Source organism: Dermacentor albipictus, chromosome 1 (assembly GCF_038994185.2).
Source record: "Dermacentor albipictus isolate Rhodes 1998 colony chromosome 1, USDA_Dalb.pri_finalv2, whole genome shotgun sequence".
Taxonomy (NCBI): Eukaryota; Metazoa; Arthropoda; class Arachnida; order Ixodida; family Ixodidae; genus Dermacentor; species Dermacentor albipictus.
Genome location: NC_091821.1, coordinates 255,277,204 through 255,298,512, shown reverse-complemented (window position 1 = coordinate 255,298,512; position 21,309 = coordinate 255,277,204). Strand labels below are relative to the sequence as shown.

The following is a 21,309-nucleotide window of genomic DNA, read 5'->3' as shown; positions in this document are numbered from 1 at the left end:
ACGAAATACGATTGAGAAACTCGAAGGGTGTGGTGCACTAGAATTAATAATCAATAAAGTTTTACTAATCAAGTTTTTTTTAAATTTTAGCTTTTAGTTAGAATGTTTGAATTGCAGATTGGAAGTCAAGCCGGTGCTCATAGCATACCGTTTTGGCAGAAACTTAGTGCTAATAGCCAGATTCAAGAAATACAGACCGAGCACGTGTTGTGAAATGTATTGCTGTTCCTGCTAGTCTTACACCCAGTATTTTAAGTTTGCAGACACGTATTATCTGGAACATCAATGCACATCGCTGAATATTTTAAGCACACTGATTGCACGTTATGAGCGCCTGATCTAGTCACCGATAAATACCCGCACATACGTGCCGCAATAGAATAGCGCCTTCTTTTGCCGCTGCAAAAGAAGGCGCTAAAAATTGTCAGTTTTGCCCGAAGGCGAAGCATTGAAAGCGAAAGCAAGGTTCAGCGTTGCACTGAAGGCGCCTCCGAACGCTGGTGCGTTGAGCGTGCCTGCGGCGTTGCACGTGTCGCAGCTCGATGGTGCACGAGATAGGATTCAAGGAAAACCGTGGGCGTCGGTACGCGTCCAAAGAAAGGATTACGTAAACTGAGCTTGACGTTTCACGCGGTGTGGTACGCGCACAGCTGCTCAGCACGAACGCTAATGTCTATGCGCACAACACTGATGCCTGCAGCGGAAGCCGGAACGCTCTCCATGGCTCAGGTAGAACCGACTGAACGGAGCGTTAAGGTGCCTCTACTTTATTTCGTCGCTTTTCAAACAAAACGCACTGCGCTTCTATGGAGACATTCTAATCCTCCACGTGCTGGCCGCGCATGTGTCCTCAACAGCCGGGCAGTACGACAACGCTGACGCCAACGGTGACGGCGCAAATGCGTCTCGAGCGCTGCTATAGCTGTTATCGCAATAACAGAGAGCCTTGTCTTCTTGGACTTCTGCTCTCCGCAATCGCCCAGCCTTTGTTGCCGCACTCCACGTCGGACTGCAGCATATCTGAAGTCAGGAGGCCTAAAAGACACTATTTGCCATGTTATTTCACGGCTGCTGCACTAGATTTGGTAAAATAGGTGCAGCACTAAGAATCAGCGACAGAACGCGAGTCACATTTTGGCGGCTGTCACAATTGGAGAGCAGCTTGAGAAGATGTACATGCAACGGAATGCAGAGCCTGCTGGCGCTATACTGTCGTTGTGCTAACTCTATAACTCCAGCCGTTTTTGCAGTTTTACAGTGCCGGTTCATTTGCTTTTCTCCTATACTATCTTTAAATAGATACTCAAAGTCAAAGGCAATTATTTGTTCTCTATTACTAAGTATAGCCCTTGTAAAACATCAAAGAAAGCCAAAGACGCATAAACGAAAGACAGGTCGTGCCGCTACTTGGGAATTACCGTACCAGCTCGTGTGACGTCATCCGTGTAACGTCACCGGTGTACTTAGATCTAGGTGCACGTTAAAGAATCCTAGGTGGTCCCAATTTCCGGAGTCCCCCGATACGGCGTGTCTCATAATCAGAAAGTGGTTTTGGCACGTAAAACCCGATCATTTTTATGACGTCATGGATTTTGAAGGTGTCTGCTCATGCGTAGTTAATGTCTTATCGGCAACGACTGACTACATTGTGTTCTAAAGCAGCCAAGGACCGAACTTCGCAAGTTGCACTGACCTATAACTGGCCAAATGCTAAGCGATACTTTGAAATCCGTGACATGACACTGACGTGCTGGTGCTGGGGTTCTGACGCGATAATAAATAAATAGTGCTTTGACCTTCACTTTATGTTCTAATAATTAACTTATTACCGCTAAATTAGAGAGAAGATAGTTTTGACAGAACATTTTTATCAGCTAATCTAAACTAATTTAGTGCTTCTCTTTGGTATCCTATTAAAGCTGAAAGCATTCGACAGAATAACTACACAATGATTCACCTCGACCTATGCCGATACTTCGACATTATAATAGGACATGCTCAATAGTTTATGCGCCATTACCAGAAGCTACAGACGAGTAGTCGTAATGGGCAGATTTTCTCCTATAACAGCGCGTTAACACAATCATATATCCAGCAGTGTGCAGCGCTTTGAGATATCGTAAAACTTCACGCTTGTTTGGTTGCATTCTTTGCTGATCGATATACTTCCATGGCTGGTTTTTTCCTAAATCACACCAATATCCACTGTGCTGTTTCCTGGTGTCGGATTTTCTGCCGCTGTCGACGCGTACGTTTATGTAATATTTGCTGATTAGTTTCGTGCCACATTTGCACATTTTTCTACACTGTGAATGATTGTTTTTCAAATGTTGCGGACATTTCCTCATATTTTTTCAATTCCGTTTAGTGAGAATGACAAAGATTTGTCTGTTGCCTGCGATCGCCTGTACCCGTTCCCGATAACATTTTCCGGAAGATTCCACCCGAAAGCTGAGTGCTGCTAATCATGGTAGGCATGCTGTCTAATATTGAACATTATCTGCTGCAACATAATCTACCGTTAGTTCTTCTGACTGGTACAAAGTCAAATTAGGATGCAAATTTTGCAAGAGAATGATCAGCGGCATGTTCTGCTGCAGCTTGAGCTTCAGCGTTCTCTTAAAGTTACACGTGAACACTGCTGCAAAACTATTATGCAGCTGTGATGATAACGATGATGATAACGTGAGCATCCACTTTGAAATTAAGTGGTGACACTTCTCCTCAAAGTTCTTTTTTTTATTTCTATTGTGTCTATATTTTTAGACACCTTTGTACTATTTCTAATGACTGCATCTGTGACACTTTTTACGCCTTCGCTTATTTGGTCATTCAGTTGCATATTCAGTTACCTCACAGGCTCCCGAAGGAGTGTTGCGTGAGGGGAGGATACAGGGAGTTAGGAAAAAGAAAGGAGTTCAAAGAAATTATGCATTGTTAGCGAGTACACATGAAAGAACAAATACCTAACAATATAAATAACGCGATAAATGAAACACCCCCATGTAACGTTCAATAAACTCAAACTCAAACACCAAGCTAAATTTACTGCCATTTTACTGGAGCCTAGAAACAACATCTTTAAGACACGGTGTATTGTTTATAAACATTGTTATCTCCATATAACACGTGCAACTTATCAATTACCTAAAACGCAGGTTAGGCACTGAAGCTTATTGTGGCACAATAATAAAACTATACAAACGAACAGGTTCCCAATATAAGACACTGACCCACTTTACGAATGCGCGCCAAACAGTGAATCGTACCGACGATAAAGGTGACATGAAAAAAAATCCTGATTGCATAGCGTATTTTCACTAACTGTTACCCGTCCGGAGGCCCCGCAGACTGCTGTTTAATTAATTGCGATATAGATCGCTGCTAGAACTTCGAAAAAGTTTTGCACGTGTCATGTGTGAAAACTTCACTCTAAAAAATTTACACCCTTTGGGGTGTATATTTGCCACACAACAATAATCATCTGCCTTGCTTGCGTTTCCTCTCTTGAAAACTCGGCGCTCGCTACTTTCCTGTCGAGAACGCTGTGTCAAGCTGATAACGCGCAAGCCGTTCGTGACTAAAGGAAGTACCCGGCTCGCAGCGTTAAAGAAAGAAAATGTGGGCAAGACAGATGATTGGCGTTGTGTGGCAAGATATGGCCCAAAGGGTGTAAACTTTCTTTAGAGTGTGTTGAAAAGAAGAACGTCTGTTTGGTCGGAGATAAGAAAGTCGTCCGTAAACACACTTCGCAGCAGCACTTCGCACTTCTCCGTAGAAGCAGTGCTGCGGTTACAAGTCTACTAAGCGTTTGCTTCATACCTTCAGGTGTCTACCCTCGGCTGTCGCAGCAGGGTCTGGGAAACCACCGGGCTGCGCCACTTCGTACGGGATCGCCTGGACACAGACAGCTGGTAAGGTTTCCCCACCCTTCGTCGGCGCCTGCGATGTCGGACAAGCGACAAAAGCCGCCCGGTGGCAAGCGCCCGCACACTTCGCAGCAGCAGCCGCAGCAGCAGCGCCGCGCTTACAAGCCTGTTTGGCTTTGTACCTTCAAATTATTTAGCCTGCATTCACTACAGTTATATTTTATTTGCTGATAATGCTGCTGGTCTTGCCACTATGCCCACAACCGTGGAACTTGCGAAACGCATTAATCAGTCAGAAAATATATTCAAAGACAAACTGGATGATGTTTTGGAACCGGTTACCGCCAAATTTCAGGCGAAGTTTTGCGCTGAATCTTGTTTCATGGGCGTCCGCTGCTTTCAGGGAGAAAACTGCATGGGGATTTTAACGACGAATGGCACAAATATAAATTGTCCTGTCACTGAAAACGACATCGAGTTTCTACACCACATACTGGCAGGCCAGAACTCAATGAACATGATCGCTCGTTTTCAGACTCACACAAAAAAGACTGAATTCGTCAGCAAAACGTGAAAGTCCCGGCTACTCGCTCGTCCTATTGGCCACCCGAGTGCTCAATCCGCCCTACTCTTTGTCAACGATCACCTCACGCCCGATGACAAGCGACTGTTCGGCAAAGTACTGCAACTCAAAAGAAAAGTCGTGGCAGATCCTCTGGACTGATGCCTGTACGATTAAAGGAAGGCAATAGACTCATGGCAGGGTCTTTCGTATACGTGATGAATCTGATCTGAAGGTTTTCAGTTAAACCTGCGCGCGCATCCTTTTCCCCTTTTTCATGCCATACGTTTCTACCAACGACCTCGACGCCCTTCTTTGCACCAAAAAGTATAGTACAGTTCACTTTAACGCGCGCAGCTTGCTAAAACATTTCGATCAATTCCAGTTGCTTCTGTCGTCACAACGGTTCCACTTTTCTGTTGAATGTGCATCTGAAACCTGGATTATCGACTGCGGCAGGAACCTTTACTCTTTTTCTTTCTATGCAGTTGAATATTGTGGTCGTAAATAATCTGACCATGGTGGTGCAACTGTTTGAGTCTCCCACTATATCTTATAAACGTAGATCAGACCTCAACCTTCTTGTTTCGCGCTACAAGTCCTTTATAGGTGGAAATTGATCACCCATCTTTCGCTATCGACGATAAGAACATTGTTTTAGCATGTATATACAGATGGCCCAGCTCCGCCATTTACTCACTGTAAGCTGACTGTGCACACTTGAAGGGGAAAAAAATAGTCTAAAAACACAAAGGACAAGAGGAGAAGTTCACACCACAATGACTGGTGTCCTTTGTGTTTCACACCATAACGACCCCTTGTCCTCTGTGTTTTTAGACCAGTTTTTTCCTTCAAGTATGTACCAAAAGGCCCGGATTTCAACCCTTCTGACTGTGCATGGTTAAAAGATGTAACGTGTTCAGTCAGCTTACAGTGAGTTTCATTTAATGGTCACTTAATTCATTACTGCTTCAACTAAAACAGTCTCTTGTTAGAAAAAATATTCTGCTCTTTGCAAACAATGACTGACACGAGGCTTGCTACTCTCACTGCGTAAAAAATAATTTGTGCAAAAAGAAAAGAACTACATGGCAGTCATTTAACCTGCGGTTTTAACGGCTCTACAAATAATGCTGCAATGTTCTTAAAAAACCATTAAAATTAAATGAGATGTTATTACGAGACTAAAATCATGGGTTCTGGTTCTAAACTTAACAAGCAATGGCAATTAATCAATTCGTTTCTTAGTAACACCGTCTACCTTCACTTAACAAGCATTGTACATAATGGTGTCACGATTTCTGACAGAACTCAAGTTATAACCAATGCGTTGAGCATTTTTTTCATGACTACTTCGTCCCATTTCCCATCGCATCCTCTTGCGAGCTGTCATCATACAGCATATTCATTGTTTTTATCCTACCCCACCCGGTGAAGTACACAGTACCATTCTCAGTACAAAATTAACGAGTTATGGAATTGACCATGTTCATGCAAGCCATACCAAGCCAGCAGGTGACAACATCACACAAGTATTGTCATTCTTTATCAATCTCTTAAAGTACGACATTACTTCCAACAACATGCCTTAATCGCAATTTACTATGCATTTGTCGATACTCAGTGAAGCAATTGCATTGCTTCTTGGTGACTAACTTACAAAACTCATCTGGATCCGTTTCAGTGAATTCAACATCAAGCCATACGTGCGATTGGGTGGAGTCCACGCGATTCTCACGTGTCTCCACTCTTTCGTTATCTCAATATACTTCGGATTGGTGATTTGGTTATATATAATCTCGGAATATTTCCTTGTCGCATCATTATTAAGCACAATCTTTTTCAGTTAACTGATAGAAATTAGATTATTAATCACACCGTAATGATTTCAAATACAAAACACCCCATTTCTGCCAAATATTCTCACTAATTACGGCGCTCAAACAACTTCTTTTCATTAATTAAGCTGAGGAATACGGTGCCTTATGAGATCAAGACTAAATAAACGCTTTCATTATTTAAACGAAGACTGAGGTCATACATTTCTTCCGGTACAATTGATAAAATATTTTATTGCTTTCGAACGTTTGCTCAATCGCATAACTATTAAATATAGAAACGTAGGCCGGTTCCACATACTTTGCGCATTTTCGCATAACTTAGTTAATGAAAAACTATTTGTTTGAGTGCCGTAATTACTTCAAACGACGAAGTGTCTTCTTGGTAGAACGCCTCTATCTGTGTTCTCTGGTTTCTGGCGAAATCTTCGGAATTTCCTCGTGCCTCGGCTCCCAGTTTTGTGGCCATGGACGCGGAGCCTTCCAGAGGCCCTCCTGGCCAGAGGTCATCAAGGCGATGTTTCCTCTGTTCCTCTCTTCACGAGGAAGAGAGGAAGCGTGCTCAGTGCCACCGAGGACACTGAGCTGTACTCCATGTCGGATGAAGACTCATCGGATGATAGCTTCATCACTGTCCGCAGAAAGAGGGCCAAAAGGAAGTCTGTCAACGTGAATACATCAACACAAGCGATCACGGCGACTCTGAAGTTAAGGCCTGAACGCTGGCCTCACGCCATCGCGTTCTTACCCGAGAAACCCTCAAGCAACCTCCGATTGCGGAACAGGCAAGAACTATCTGTTTTCTTGGAAGGAGTCGGGCCGAATGAAATTAAGGACATCCGGATAAATACACGCAAAAATGTTTTCGCAAACGATGTTTCCAACGGGAGCGCACTCGAAAAACTGAAGCAAATATCGCAGCTAGGACGCATCAAAGTACGTTCTTATATCCCGATGGATGATGCATCCACAGCAGGTGTAATTTATGACATTGATGTCGCCATTCCCAACGCGGACTTGGATATCCTCGTCAAACCAGCAAGTGAGGGTGTTGTCATCACGCGTGTGAGCTGCCTTGGAACTTCGCGCTGCGTCAAACTGATTTTCAAAAGAGGTTGCCTACCATCTCATGTCAAAGTCGGTCACTTCCGACACCCTGTTCGGCCCTTCGTACAAAAGCCTCTTCAATGCAATCAGTGCTTTAGGCTTGGACATGTCAAGGGGGTATGTCCAAACTCGTTATTGTGTCCCCGGTGTGCTGAACCTCACGCGGAGGACACTTGCCGGGCTACTATCCTAAAATGCGGCAACTGTAATGGTTGCCATGCTGCCTCTTCTAGGGACTGCCCTCGCATCAAGAGGTCGCTGGTCTCAAGCAAATGGTTTGGGACAATTCGACACACAGGGAGGCTGCTGAAGCGATCCGGCGTCGACGTCACCCAACCTCCTCAATAAAGGCTGAGACACGAAAGGAGAGGGGCCCTTCCAATGTAGCACCCGCATTCTCCAATCAGGCCAAAAAGGGGCTGAACTGCACAAGAAAGTCAGCTGAAAGGAATCTTTCTCAGGAAGAATGACCTGCGCTTTCGAGCCAGCAACTTCTCACAGAACCACAGATTGTAAAGCCCGCTCGGGAGCCTACTCCTACCGTTGATGACACGCCCAAAGCAGATCATCAAGTCATTTCAACGTTGCGTCCCCTCATAGATGACATTCGAGTGATTCTGTCGAACCTTGGAACCACGTCTGCTCGAAGTGCACTGAAAGTACTGGATGCGTTAAGCCCAGTGCTTGAGTCGCTCGAATAGAGATATGGCCAACCATCGCCCATCCTTTCGAGAAGAAGTCAAGGCAGCGTCAATCATCCACTGGAACGCAAGAGGACTAAAGTCAAGCCTTTCAGACTTTCGTTAGTATATATATACCAATTTGTTCCCAATCATTGACATATGTGAGCCTAACGTGTCAAAACCAGTCAGATTATCGGGATACGAAGCTGTTATATCCGCAACAACTGATACATGCAGCAAATTCGTCGTTTTTATTCGTCGAGAAATGACCTATGTTCGCCAGCCGATTCTGCCTTATGATAACAATCAATATGTTTGCCTAACAATTAAAAAGGGCAAACTCATGTTTACGCTTGTAGGCGTTTATATATCGCCTTCAAGTAATTTTGACCCCAAAAGATTAACGAACATCTTGTCGGTGTGCCCTGCTCCATACGTCATCATCGGAGATATTAATGCGCACCATATGGCATGGGGAAGCACAAGGACACATGCAAGAAGGCAAAGACTTGCACACTTCGCCTGCAGCGCCACGGTCTTTCACTCCTGAATGACGGCAGCCCAACGTTTATACGAGGCGTGAATTATGGCAGCTCTCTTGACGTAGCTTTCGTCTCCAGCTCTTTCACAAGATGTGTCAAATGGCTTTCAGCTATCGAGACACACGGGAGTGATCACATTCCCACGTATCTTGTCATCAAAGGGATGTCCAGGTCCTTCCCACGGAACACCACTCGATTAATTGACTGGACTAATTTTACTTCCACCATGGGAGATGCTTGTAGAGAGGGCTTGTCCTCTGGATTAGAGGAAACAATCAAGTCTACAATGCCAGACGCCACGCGCACGGTCACCGTTTCGTCGAAGCACACGGAATTAGATATAGAGTTAGAGTGACTTCGTGCACTCTGTCGTCGTGCGAAGCAGCGTTACCGGCGTACAAAATCCATCGAAGACCTTAGGACAGCCAGAAGACCACAAAAGAAAATCCAACGTCGCAATAATAGATTGGCATCTCAACGTTGGACAACATTTTCCACTCACTATACCCCCGAAAGCGACTTTCCCGCGTCTGGAGAACGATACGTGGTCTACGTTCTCTCCATGAACAACGCTTCTCATTCAAAGCACTAGCCCTCTTCCAGAGGCGACTGGATGCTGATGTTGCAGAAGACTTTTGTGCAAAGATCGCTGGCGAAGCAATCGGTCCAGGCTTTCCAGCCCCCAGTCACATGCCTGTTTCACGTGACCACCGCATGGATCTTCCTTTCATAATGGAGGAACTACAAGCGGCTCTTGCTCTATGCAGGCGTTCTTCATCCGCGGGACCAGATGGAATATCCTACCGCGCCTTGAGCAACCTGAGTGATGGCGCAAGGAGAGAACTGTTACACCTATACAACGTATATTGGCGAGATGGCATGGTTGCCGAGGAATGGAAGACAAGCCGCTTGGTCCCTCTCCTGAAGCAAAGCAAGTCCCCACTAGAACTCTCCTCATACCGCCCAATAGCGCTGAGCAGCTGTGTGGGAAAGATAATGGAAAAGATGATGTTTGTCCGCTTGGAGTGGTACCTGGAACACTACATGTTACCAAATTGCATGTCTTGTTTTCGTCGAAATCACTCATCAGTAGACTGTTGTTGATCTCGCTACGTATGTCCAGCATCAAAAGTTACGCAAAAGATTATCTGCAGCTTTGTTCTTGGATTTCAAGGGGGCGTACGATAACGTATCTCACGAGGCTATCATTGATGGTCTTGAGATGGTTGGCCTAGGTGGTCGAGTTTTCCAATGGATTTCTCATTACCTTTTTATGAGATCGTTCTTTGTGTGTACCGGCGATGGTCAAACCGCACCCACAACACCTACCGAGGTGTTCCTCAAGGCGGCGTACTAAGCCCTACCCTATTCAACCTCACACTTATTGGTCTCGTTGATCATCTGCCAGCAGCGATCAAGATATCAATGTACGCAGACGACATATGTATATGAACTTCAGGTGTGACACGTCCTTAGATACGTGCAAGACTTCAAAAAGCTGCTGCTCTATCAACTATATACCTCCGCAACCAATGTCTTGAAAGCTCATCAGACAAATGTGCACTAATGGTATTCACTCGTAAGCCAATGACACCCTACGCCATCTCAATAAATAGCCAGGTAATTTCTTATGAGAAGACTCACACATTTCTTGGCATAATCATTTATAGAGATGTGTCATGGAGCCCACACGTTACCTATTTGAAGAAGCGTCTGACAGCAATCTCCCAGCTTTTCAAGTTTCTGAGCGGAAAGACTTGGGGAATGTCAGTGCATGTAATATTGGAATTGTACAGGGCTCTTTTTCTGGGCTTCTTGAGATACAGTTTGCCCATACTGACCAACACTTTCCAGACAAATCTGCATGCTCTACAGGCTATTCAAGCTCGGGCTCTCAGGGTCTGTCTTGGTTTGCCAAAAAGCACATCGACAGTAGCGAGTATTGTGATTACCCGGGACCAACCCATACAAACACACATTGTGGGGGAAATGTTGAGAATGCACATTAGGCACGTCGCTCGTGCCCTTTTCCACCATCTGGCAACACTGCCGTCAGAAAGGCCGCAGGCATCTATTTGTACTACGATTTCCGATTATTACACCTGCCTTCCATCAGGCTTCAGCCCCGCAACTAAGCCTTCGATTCCTCCATGGTGTTTGGCTCGACCTGCAGTTCCCCTCACCGTACCAGGAATCAGGAAAAAATCTGAGCTGTCATCACCTGCTCTTAAACAACTCTGCTCCTTTTGCACGAGAAGTACGCCGACCACGTACATATTTATACTGATGGATCGGCAACTCTCCAGTGTTCCTCTGGAACCATGGTCCTCTGGAGCCTCTGGAGCGAAAGCCACCACCATCAGCTTCAAGACAGGTCACCCAACGACACCGATGGCTGCGGAACTTGCAGCTCTTCGCGCTGCACTTCGTCTCGTCAGACAAGAACAACCTCGAAGATGGTCAATATTCAGTGATTCGAAGGCAGCACTGTAGTCTTTGCTATCACCCCTGCGGCGTCTACCGCAGGAATAACTGGTATTCGAGACTAAAGAACTAATCCATACCTTGGCTAAGAAAGGACACCACGTGACATTTCAGTGGCTTCCAATTCACTGCGGCGTTATAGGGAACGAACACGTCGATAACGCTGCTCGTTCGGCTCTTCAGGGCGACGAAGAGGAGCCGATACCATTATCAAGGCCAGATGCCGCTAGAAAACTTCGAATGCTCAGCCGTGATATCACGTTCTCCTTGTGGAACACAGGAAGTTTTCAAAACAACCGGCTGCACAACCTAGACTCCTCTCTACGCCTTTGCATTCCAGCTGAACTCTGCCGTCGCGAAGCTACCGTGCAGCTTTCCGAATCAGATGGACCGACAACGCCTCGTGTAATGACTGTGGTAACGAGGGGACTCTTCAACACCTTCTCTGTGACGATCCTCGCTATAATTTACAGAGACGATTCGCTCGCAATCACGATAGCGCGCTTTGACCGAAGACCTCTAACAGAGGAACTTATCTTAAAATGTCCCCATCACAAGCCATCGCAGCAGAGGGCGACGAGGGCACTGTTGCAATTATTAAAGGCAACAGAATTGGACAAGCGACCGTAGCCGGAACAGATGTATATAGTGCTGCAAGTGCTACTGTGCCGTGCGGTGACAGTATGAGGCAACAGTGACCGACTGTGATTGTATGTCTGTGGTCCTTTCTTTCTTCATCTCTACTTTGTTATCACGTTACGTTCCCCTCCCCTCTCTGCCCAGCGTAGGGTAGCAAACCGGATCTTCACCTCTGGTTAACCTCCCTGCAGATGCCTTTCCCCTTTCCTCTGTCTCTCTCGCAGAAGTGGATTGTTTTGTAATGAAAATGTTATGTAGTGATTGACAATCTCATTTGCACAATTTTTAATTAGCGCCACATAATAACGCCTTCTTTAAGAACACATTCATTTGTACCTGCGTTTCATGTTGCATTCTGATTAATCAGCATAATGATCTTTTGGTTAGCGCTTTAATATCAACACTCGATCTCTTTAAGTTCATTATGGTTAAAATACGTTTTTGGGCTACTATTTGTTGCAATTGTACTTTCTTCTTATATTATTGTTGTTTTATTATAGCTTCAGTGCGTTTGTTTGTTTGTTTGTTTGTTTGTTTGTTTGTTTGTTTGTTTGTTTGTTTGTTTGTTTGTTTGTTTGTTTGTTTGGCTCTCTTCTTCGTCGGGGACGCTAGATGGCGGCGTGACGTGCGGACGTGTCCGCATCAGCTCCGCCAACCGAAGTTGTCCTACTTGTTCCAATGTGCTTTTTCGTCACAATTTCTGCTGCAACGACTCCGGGAAGTTACAAGGAGCAGTTGGATGGCGCATCTATCACGGTAGGTCCACTGAAACCTTTCTTGTGTGTCCTTTCTCCGACACCAAGGGTTAAGCCTAATTTTGCTTGGCACGACATCGGCTCCGCCGTAGCGCGGGAAGGTGTGGCCGCTCGCTGAGCCGACGCCCAAGAGCGTTCTAGAACATTCCGCCATGCCTTACGAGGCAATGGTGCAGGGAGAGCAAATCTCCAAAGAAGACGCCGAGTCCAACGGCTGGATTACCGCTCACAGAAAGCGGAACGCGGACAAAACCTGCGTCGAGAACGAGACGCGCAAGGCAACGCAAAAAGGCACCCGCGTTGGCGCCAAACAAGCCAGCCAGCTAAGAAAGGTTGCCGCAGCCTCCAGGCTACCGCGCCTGCCTAAATCCCACTTTCGAGTTGTCGTCCGCCCGGGGGGAGGGCTGGACGTGCGAAAATGCAGTCAGATCAAAGTCACGAACGCCATTTTAATGGCGGCCAAGCTGCCCCCGGTGGCAGCCGAGGAGGATATCGTGTGTGCGAATGCAATGCAGAATATCTTTGTTATAAGCACACCCTCCGAACTGAACGCCACTGCATACTCCCAGGTCCGAGAGATTATCTTGGCGGATAAACGGCACCCTATCGCGGCATACATTACGCCTCCGGGTAATACCTGCAGAGGCGTGGTCAGAGGCGTCGATGCCGATCTGCCCGAAGCTGCACTGCAAAGCCTTTTTGTCACACCCAGAAACCCGATGGTGCTCGGAGTCAGGCGCATAAAAGAGTCGACTACCGTGATCATACTGTTCAATGGCATGAAAGTGCCCAACTATGTGCGCTGCGGCCCCAACATGGTGCGCTGCACGCTGTACAAGAGGCAAATAGACACTTGCCGCAACTGCGGACGGGTCGGTCCACGACGTTTGCCCCAGACCGACCGAAAAAGTGTGTGAAAAGTGCGGAACTTTGCAAACCACAAACGGACACGAATGTGTGCAACCCAAGTGCGCGCTTTGTGGAGACGCTCACCTCACCGGCGACCGAACTTGCAAAAACAGGTATCAAGTTCCTTATGTCGTGAGGAGACGACGCAGAAGAGGAAGGAAACGCGGCAACAAGAACAACGCAACGAGCAACGCTGGGGGTCGAGGAACCCCAGTTCCAGCCACAACGCCAACTACGAACGCTCCCAGGAACGCCACCGCGGAACGTTCTAGATCGAGATCCAGGAGCAGATCCCGGGTCCGGATCAACTCACAACCCACCTGGGCGGAAAAGGCAGCTAAAACAGGTGAGACCCGTGCTCCCGCACAACAAGGGCAACTCCAAGAGCAAACGCTAGGCAAAATTCAATCACTCGAGCGCGAAAACGCGTCTCTTAAAAAGGAACTGTCTGAAATTAAGTCATTATTGCAGGAAATGCAGCAGAGAGAACGCGCGATCGGCGGCCAAGCTGTCGCAGCAGCCGCCTCTCTTAACAGAGGCGCTAAACGCAGGGCGAGCCCCGAGCCCATGGACGACGAGGAGACGCTTAACGTCTCGGGGATTAAGCAACTGCTTGACCAGCTAAGATCGGACATAGTTTCCGAAATTAGCCCCATCAAGCTCCAACTGAACGAGCACACAGCGAGGCTCCAAATTTTAGAATCCGACAGACAGCTTGCGCTGCTCGGTACGCCCCCACTACGTAAGTAAAATGGCGAACTCAAGCAATCTAGTTATCTGGCAATGGAATTGCGCCAGCTTCCGCAAAAGGAAGGCAGTCTTGCAACAACTACTTAGCTCTGCTAACGAAAGGCCGTCAGTAATCCTCCTCCAGGAAACACTCACCGATGTGATCGCTCTTCGCGACTACCATGCAGAAGCGCACTTTTCGGAGGGCAAAAGAGGAATAGCGACACTCGTCTCAAAGAGCCTCGCCTATTTACGTCACGACGTTAGGCCGAACTTAAAAGTCGAACACATCATGATCGAGCTCATCCAAAACGCTAAACTCAACCAATCCGTTTTCATTCTGAACGTGTACAGCTCGCCAGCCGACAGAAGGGAGACGTTTAACGCTCTCTTCCAGAAGGCATGTCAAATTGCAGGCGATCATCCGCTTATCATAGCAAGGGACTTTAACGCACAACACCAAGATTGGGGTTACATCAAAGATACGGCCAAGGGCAAGGCCCTCGCGGCACAGATAGCAGCCGGCGGTCTCACCTTGGTCACCGATCCAAAATACCCCACCAGAACTGGCAACTCAGTCAGCAGGGATACCACGCCAGACCTGGCCATGGTTAGGAATGCGGAGGAACCGGTATGGACCAATTTACAAGAGAACCTCAGCAGTGATCACTACATCAGCAGCCTCGCGATAAGAGTGTCATCACCACCTCTCAGAAAATTCAGAGTAACGGATTGGGATCTCTTTAGAGCTATCAGAAAGAAGGACGAGACTAAATACAGCTCGTTAGAGGAATTATTCGCCCGCCTCCGAGAAGACGTTGCTGCTTCCACAAAGGAAATAGAGACGGACAAAGAGGTAGAGCGCATGGACAGTAGATTAGCACACCTGCTAGAAGCCAAAAACGCGCTACAGGCACAATGGAAAACACAAAAGTTAAATAGACGCCTACGCAAAAAGATTGCAGAACTTAATAAGCAAATAGATGAACATAGCCAAACCCTCCCTCGGCAGCAATGGGACGAAGTATGCAACGCCGTCGACGGGCAAATGAGGAGCGGAGCAAAATGGAACATCCTCAAGCATCTGCTTGGGGACAAACAATCCAAAGCCGATCAGAGGCTCACTATTGATAGGCTCATCCACAACTTAAAAAACTCTGGTATGACCGAGAAACAAATTACGGACGAGTTGGCCTCGAGGTACCTCTGTATCGAACCTGGCTCAAACAATGACTACCTCTCTGCGACGCACGAGAACGAAACGGACCCTCTGGGCTCCCCCTTCACGTACGCGGAGGTGAGAGAGGTATTATACGAACTCAATTGCAGATCAGCACCGGGTCCCGATGGGATCACAAATAAACTCTTAAAGAATTTGGATGATGGGGCCATCGAGCACCTCACAAATAAAATCAACGAGGTTTGGGAGACAGGCGAGGTACCACTGGAGTGGCGTAACGCGACCGTAATCCTCATCCCGAAGCCAGGGAAACCCTTAGAGCTTGGCTCGCTACGGCCGATTTCACTCACTTCCTGTGTGGGAAAGGTCGCCGAGCACGTCATTCTCAATAGGGCCGCTAAATTCACAGAGGAAAGAAATCTATTTCCGTTTAATCAAATTGGATTCAGACCATCCATGTCCACACAGGACGTAATGCTGCTTCTAAAACATAAGATTATTGACAAGGCCTCCAGAGACACCAGGGCCGTCCTGGCACTCGACCTAGAAAAGGCCTTCGACAAGGTAACACACTCTCACATCCTCGAATCGATTAAAGAAGCAGGTCTAGGACAAAAATTCTACAAGTACGTCAGCTCCTTCCTAAAGGATAGAAAAGCCACTATTTGCCTAGGAGCTCTGGGCTCGAGAACATTCGATCTCGGTCCCAGAGGCACCCCGCAAGGGGCAGTCCTCTCCCCTTTTTTATTCAACTTATCCATGAAAGCTCTTTCCCAAAAGCTGGCCGAGATTGAGGGTATCGGTCACGCCTTCTACGCCGACGACATCACAGTCTGGTGCGAGGGAGGTAGCGACGGGTACATCGAAGAGAAATTACAAACAGCGATCACAGTCGTTCAGGAGTTTCTCGCGAAGGCAGGACTCTGCCTGTCGGCTAAGAAATCGGAACTGCTACTATACCGACCCACAATCGGTGTAAAGAAAGGGACACCTCCCGATATCTCTATCACCACCGCGACCGGATCCGTCATTCCGGTAGTACACAGAATCAGAATCCTGGGCATGTTCCTGGAGGAGGACGGCAGTAATGACTACACATTAGAGCGCATCGCAACCAAAGCCGATTCCATGACAAAGTTAATCACGAGGGTGGCCAACAAAAAAGGGGGGCTATCGGAGGATAATCTAAGGCGACTCTTCCACGCCTTCCTAATCAGCCACATTAACTATATAGCCCTGGCCCACAAATGGAGCAGAAGGGACGCAGCTAGAGTAGAAACAATCATTCGCAAGAGCATAAAAAAGGCACTGGGTCTCCCACAGAGCACCAGTACTGAAAGGCTGTTGGAGCTAGGTGTCCACAACACCTTTGCAGAGATAGTCGAGGCGCAGCAGATGTCACAAGTTGCAAGACTGGCTTCCACGGAAGCCGGCAGGCAGCTACTAGCGCATATCGGTCAAGGTTCGTGCATCACCAAACAGAGGGAGTGCGCGCTCCCCGTCAAAGTCAGAGAAATGTATTCGGTATCCCAGATACCTAGAAATATGCACCCTCAGCACAATTACGGTAGACGTAAAGCGAGGGCCAGGGCCCTCCTTAGCCTGGCGGCTAAGATTGAGGACACCGTCGCCTTCGTCGACGCTGCGCAATACGCTGCTTCCAATCATTTTGTTTCGGTGGCTACATCGCTGCGGGGGGAGCTGCTGACGTCGCTTACGCATCAAAATGTGAACGCCGACAAAGCCGAACAGGTGGCTGTAGCCATCGCCATGGCCACCACGAACCGTTCCACTATTTTCACAGACTCGCGAGCTGCCGTTAGAGCATTCATGAAAGGCTCGGTATGCAAGGAAGCCGCTCGCGTTCTCTCTGCAGCATCTTGGACAGGCAAAAAACACTTAATCTGGTTCCCCGGTCACATGGGCAGCGATGCTCATGAAGCCGTCCCCAACGCCAACGAACTTGCTCACTCCCAGGCGCGAGATCTCACCCGCCGCGCCGGAAGTGGGCAATCGGAGGCTGGGGGGTGGCAATGGCACAGGGACCCTCTCCTTACTTTTAACGAGGTCTGCAGGCACTATCAACTAGGGCGTCGGAAGTTTCCACTTCCACACCCACACCTAAACAGACCACAGGCAATCACCCTGCGGATGCTGCAGACGGAGACGTATCCGTCTCCATTTATTTGCTCAAAGTTCCTAGGTGGCATCAACCCGGGCTGTCCGCGCTGTGGACATCCCAGATGCACTCTTAAGCACATGCTCTGGCAGTGCCCCGACTTGTGCGGGGGCTCAGGGTCTCCCTCTTCAGAGGAAGACTGGCTCCGGCTCGTCACCAGCTCCGCCAAGGAAGAGCAACTCAGGGCTGTCCAGAGAGCCCGCGATATCGCCGAGAGTCTCAACCTCCCGGCTCCGTCGTGGGTGCGGCCCGCAGACGCTGCCCCCTAACGGGGACACTCATCGTCTTCTCAGGACCAAAATAAAAGTTCTCTGTCTGTCTGTCTGTCTTCTTCGTCGGGTGAAAAACGTGTGCACAACAGCGCAAGACTGCATGGTGGACAATGCACTTGTGCGGCAAGAATTGGCGGCTGGTAGATGCCCTGAGTGCTTCATCCACCATGGACCCCCCAAAAAACGGACTTCGATAGCGCACGTCCCCGGCATAAGCGAGACCCTTGCACGCATTCTGCGATCATGTGACGTGCAGGCTGCGCACGTGCCCTCCCTGAAACTTAAACACGAGCTGGTACATGTGAAAGACCCTTTGGAAAAGGACAAGTTCCCAGGGGTGATTTGCGCCGTTCCGTGTGCGGACTGTCGATATGACTACGTCGGAGAAACCGGTATAGCTTCAAAACAAGACTTAAGCAGCACAGGAATGACGTCAAGAAACGACACGTTGCGTCGAAGGCCTTGGCCGAACACTGCGCAATCACGTCACATACGATTACCTGGAAAAATTCTCGCGTGATTGCCAAGAAACGAGATCATTCTTCACGTCTTTATCATGAGTCCCTAATCATCCAAACCGCGGCGCACACTCTTAATCGCAATGAAGGCAATCTGCCGTCCATTTATGCCAAGTGCCTTAGTCATGTTTTGAGCCGCACATAAAAAAGGGCGCCAGCTCTGCCGCATGTTTCATTGTGAACAAGGCTCCCGTCGGCGTGCCGAAATGTTAATATATATATATATTAAACCATTTTGGATGATGTCCGGACCTTTTCCTTTTAGATATATACAGTGATAAACACTTAACGGCACATACACACACACGCACACGTATGTGTACACTATAGAGATATTTACAAAGTTTCATTAAGGCTCGTGGCCCGCAAGACCGTCAGCAGAGCTTTCGTTGCACGTAACGCAAAGGTGGTGCTTTGCCATGGGCCGAGAATGTGCCGTAGTGCCAAGCTCGAGTCCCGTTACGCTCAGAGCACACTGACGAATCCGTGAGTTTAATCTTACTCTTGCAGTAGTTTGTGTAGTCTACACTGATTCTTATGCGATGAAGGCATGCTTGGTCTTGTCTCTTGAGGCCTGGCGGCATGTAAAGCTAACAAGATGAATCTACCTTATATAGGGGTCCGTATTGGTAGCTGGTATCTGCCCAGAGTGATCATTGTATAGGCCAAGCATGTGCAGATACCAGTGTCACCGCGTCCTTTCTCGAGAAAGGTATTTTGATGGGTTGCGATGTACGCAAACAACTACAGGGGGGCCATTGCGCCCTGTGGCTTACTGACGACGGGCGAGAGCATTGCCGTGGAATCTCGCGACGCGTGCGCCGTATAGACTGGGGACGGAATCGTTTTCGCCACCGTATACTTTCATTCCGACCGTCAAAGAGGGGCCTTGAAGATTTTATGATCGACACATTTGGGTGGATCTTCCCGGTGGACCTCAATTCCATGCGTCTCGTCCCGACAGAAAGTGGTTCATGGCGTTTCTTTTGGAAAGGTTTGCTCTTCAATGTTACGCCAATACGAATGTCTCTACGACGCGCCATGGTTCGTGCATAGGCCTAACGTTCACTAAGGACATCTCCAGTGTCATCACAGAGCCCATGGCCATCCATCATAACGGCTATAAGGCCATAATTACTGTGGTCATAAGATAAACGTATATACAAATAAACACAACAACGCGCGTATTTGTGTTATATTTGTTTGTTGTTTTATTTTATTTTATTTTCTTCATAGTTATATACAGCTCCGCTTGTCATTCACCTTCACAGTGTGGAATCGCTCTGAATTTTCTTTTGTTCGGGAGTGCTGTTAATGCGTTTGCATTCTTACGGCATTCTTAAGTGCCGTCTATGATTAGCCATCTTTGCACCTTTCGTGTCGTTATCACGTCGGTGACTATCGGGAAAGGTAGGCGCCCGTACGCCAGCCAATTAGGAAATGCTGCGACAGAATCCCGTGTTCCCAGCAGATTTTATGCTACAGCCGTTCATGCGTCCCAATCTTGATGTTGGACGCATTATTAGCGAAGGCAGCCATCCAATGGCAAAAAGCACTTGCGACCGAAAGCCTACGTGAATACTGGATCTGGGGCTGCAGTGCATTCTATAAGGATTACTTTGGTTCTAATCCATCCGACCTACTGAGTGTCCGATCTCGGTGATGGCGGCGGCGTTGCTTCGTGCGATCCAATGGTGAAAGACAATAGAATGGCAAATTAAACGGATCCTCAGAAAATATGGGTCGTGCGCGGGGGCACAGCGCTAATATACGTATATAGTAATGAGACATCCACTTTATAGAGTTTAGAGGTGATGGTATGCGACGCAACATTCATAATTAGTTCTCGTGCAAGCCATGTGGCCCATCTTTATCTGACGCAAAGTGTAGCTGTTATAAGTTACAGATAGATCGCACAAGCACTCGGTAAAAGTAATATCTTCTTCTGGCGATTAATTGTTTAACTACAAATGTTGTTATAGAGAAAGCTTGGGCAGAGAGAGAGAGAGAAAGGCGAAGAAAAGACAGGGAGGTTAACCAGAGATTATCTCTGGTTGGCTACCCTGTACTGGGGGAGGGGCAAGGGGATGCGATAGGTCAGAGAGAGAAGGATTTAAAGAAAAGAAAGCTTGGGCAGGGTGATCTGTAAGGCTGCGGAAATGAGTTGCGTTTGCACGTCAAATGAAGAATCCGTGATAGCCTGTACAGCTTTCTTTTATTGTACAATATGAGATATTTAATAATGTTTAACGGTGTTGCGTTACTGCAGACGACGTGACAGTCTAACTGGGCAACAAAAAATAGAGTGTTATAATACTAATTTCGCTATCGTCGGCCGAAAAAAACCGCCATTTGTCAAACATTCCCCAAAAAGAAAGCAAGCTCACGGACTATAGACTCGACATGTTTTCTGCAGAGCAAACCTTTCAGCCTTTTTTGCAGAAAGTCGACAATGCTACGTCGCTTTTCATTGAACTGCAGCCAGAAAAACGTTGCTATTTCGTAACGTCAGATTCTGCGGCAGGTGTTGCCATCCAGCGTTTTCGCAGTCTTCAGTACGAACAAAGCCCAGTATTTACTTGGTCCCTTGGCATACCGAGGAAGAGATAACCATGAAATCGCTCAAGAACAACCGGCACAAGCTTGAGACATTGGACGAGCTAGGCATGGTGCATGGAATGAGGCAAGAAGAAATCGCGTTTCTTCGCTTCTTTACTTCGAGTAAAGAGTGCCTGTACTACGAGAAGAAGCACGTACGTCTACCGTTTGCCTTCGGTCGTGTGGGCAATTGCGGAGAAACGATCCCGATTCCTCAATCCAACACTTGGCACACGACTCGTAAAATCCAGGCGCTCGCACTGCGCAAGTGAGCTTTACTTAACTCAAGAGTTCCGAACAAGAAAAGCTCTGTTATTTGTTTTATGGCTAGATACGAAGCCCTTGTAAAAATTTATTAGAATTTTTAATGCGTTGTTCCTCTGCTCTTAGTTAATGTTATAAACATGCACCACTTGGGCTTACAGGTGATTCGAAGAAGAGAACT

At 47.4% G+C, this 21,309-nt stretch overlaps 1 protein-coding gene and 1 long non-coding RNA gene across 4 annotated transcripts in view; one reads left to right on the top strand and one right to left on the bottom strand.

Moving 5' to 3' along the window:
- Window positions 1–21,309, bottom strand: part of LOC135901595 (uncharacterized) — a 543,147-nt gene that overhangs the window by 30,080 nt on the left and 491,758 nt on the right. The window contains exon 9 of one of the 3 annotated variants that reach the window (XM_070531171.1): window positions 3,823–3,942. The gene's annotated coding sequence lies outside the window, so the exon portion shown is untranslated. Of the gene's footprint in view, window positions 1–3,822; window positions 3,943–21,309 lie in introns of those variants that run through there. The other 2 variants (XM_070531174.1, XM_070531173.1) reach the window with 2 other exon arrangements.
- The window catches only part of LOC139054326 (uncharacterized), a 208,579-nt gene that overhangs the window by 98,229 nt on the left and 89,041 nt on the right, over window positions 1–21,309 (top strand). Inside the window, exon 2 of the long non-coding RNA XR_011511144.1 lies at window positions 3,829–3,914. This is a non-coding gene — a long non-coding RNA (uncharacterized lncRNA). The remainder of the gene's footprint in view (window positions 1–3,828; window positions 3,915–21,309) is intronic.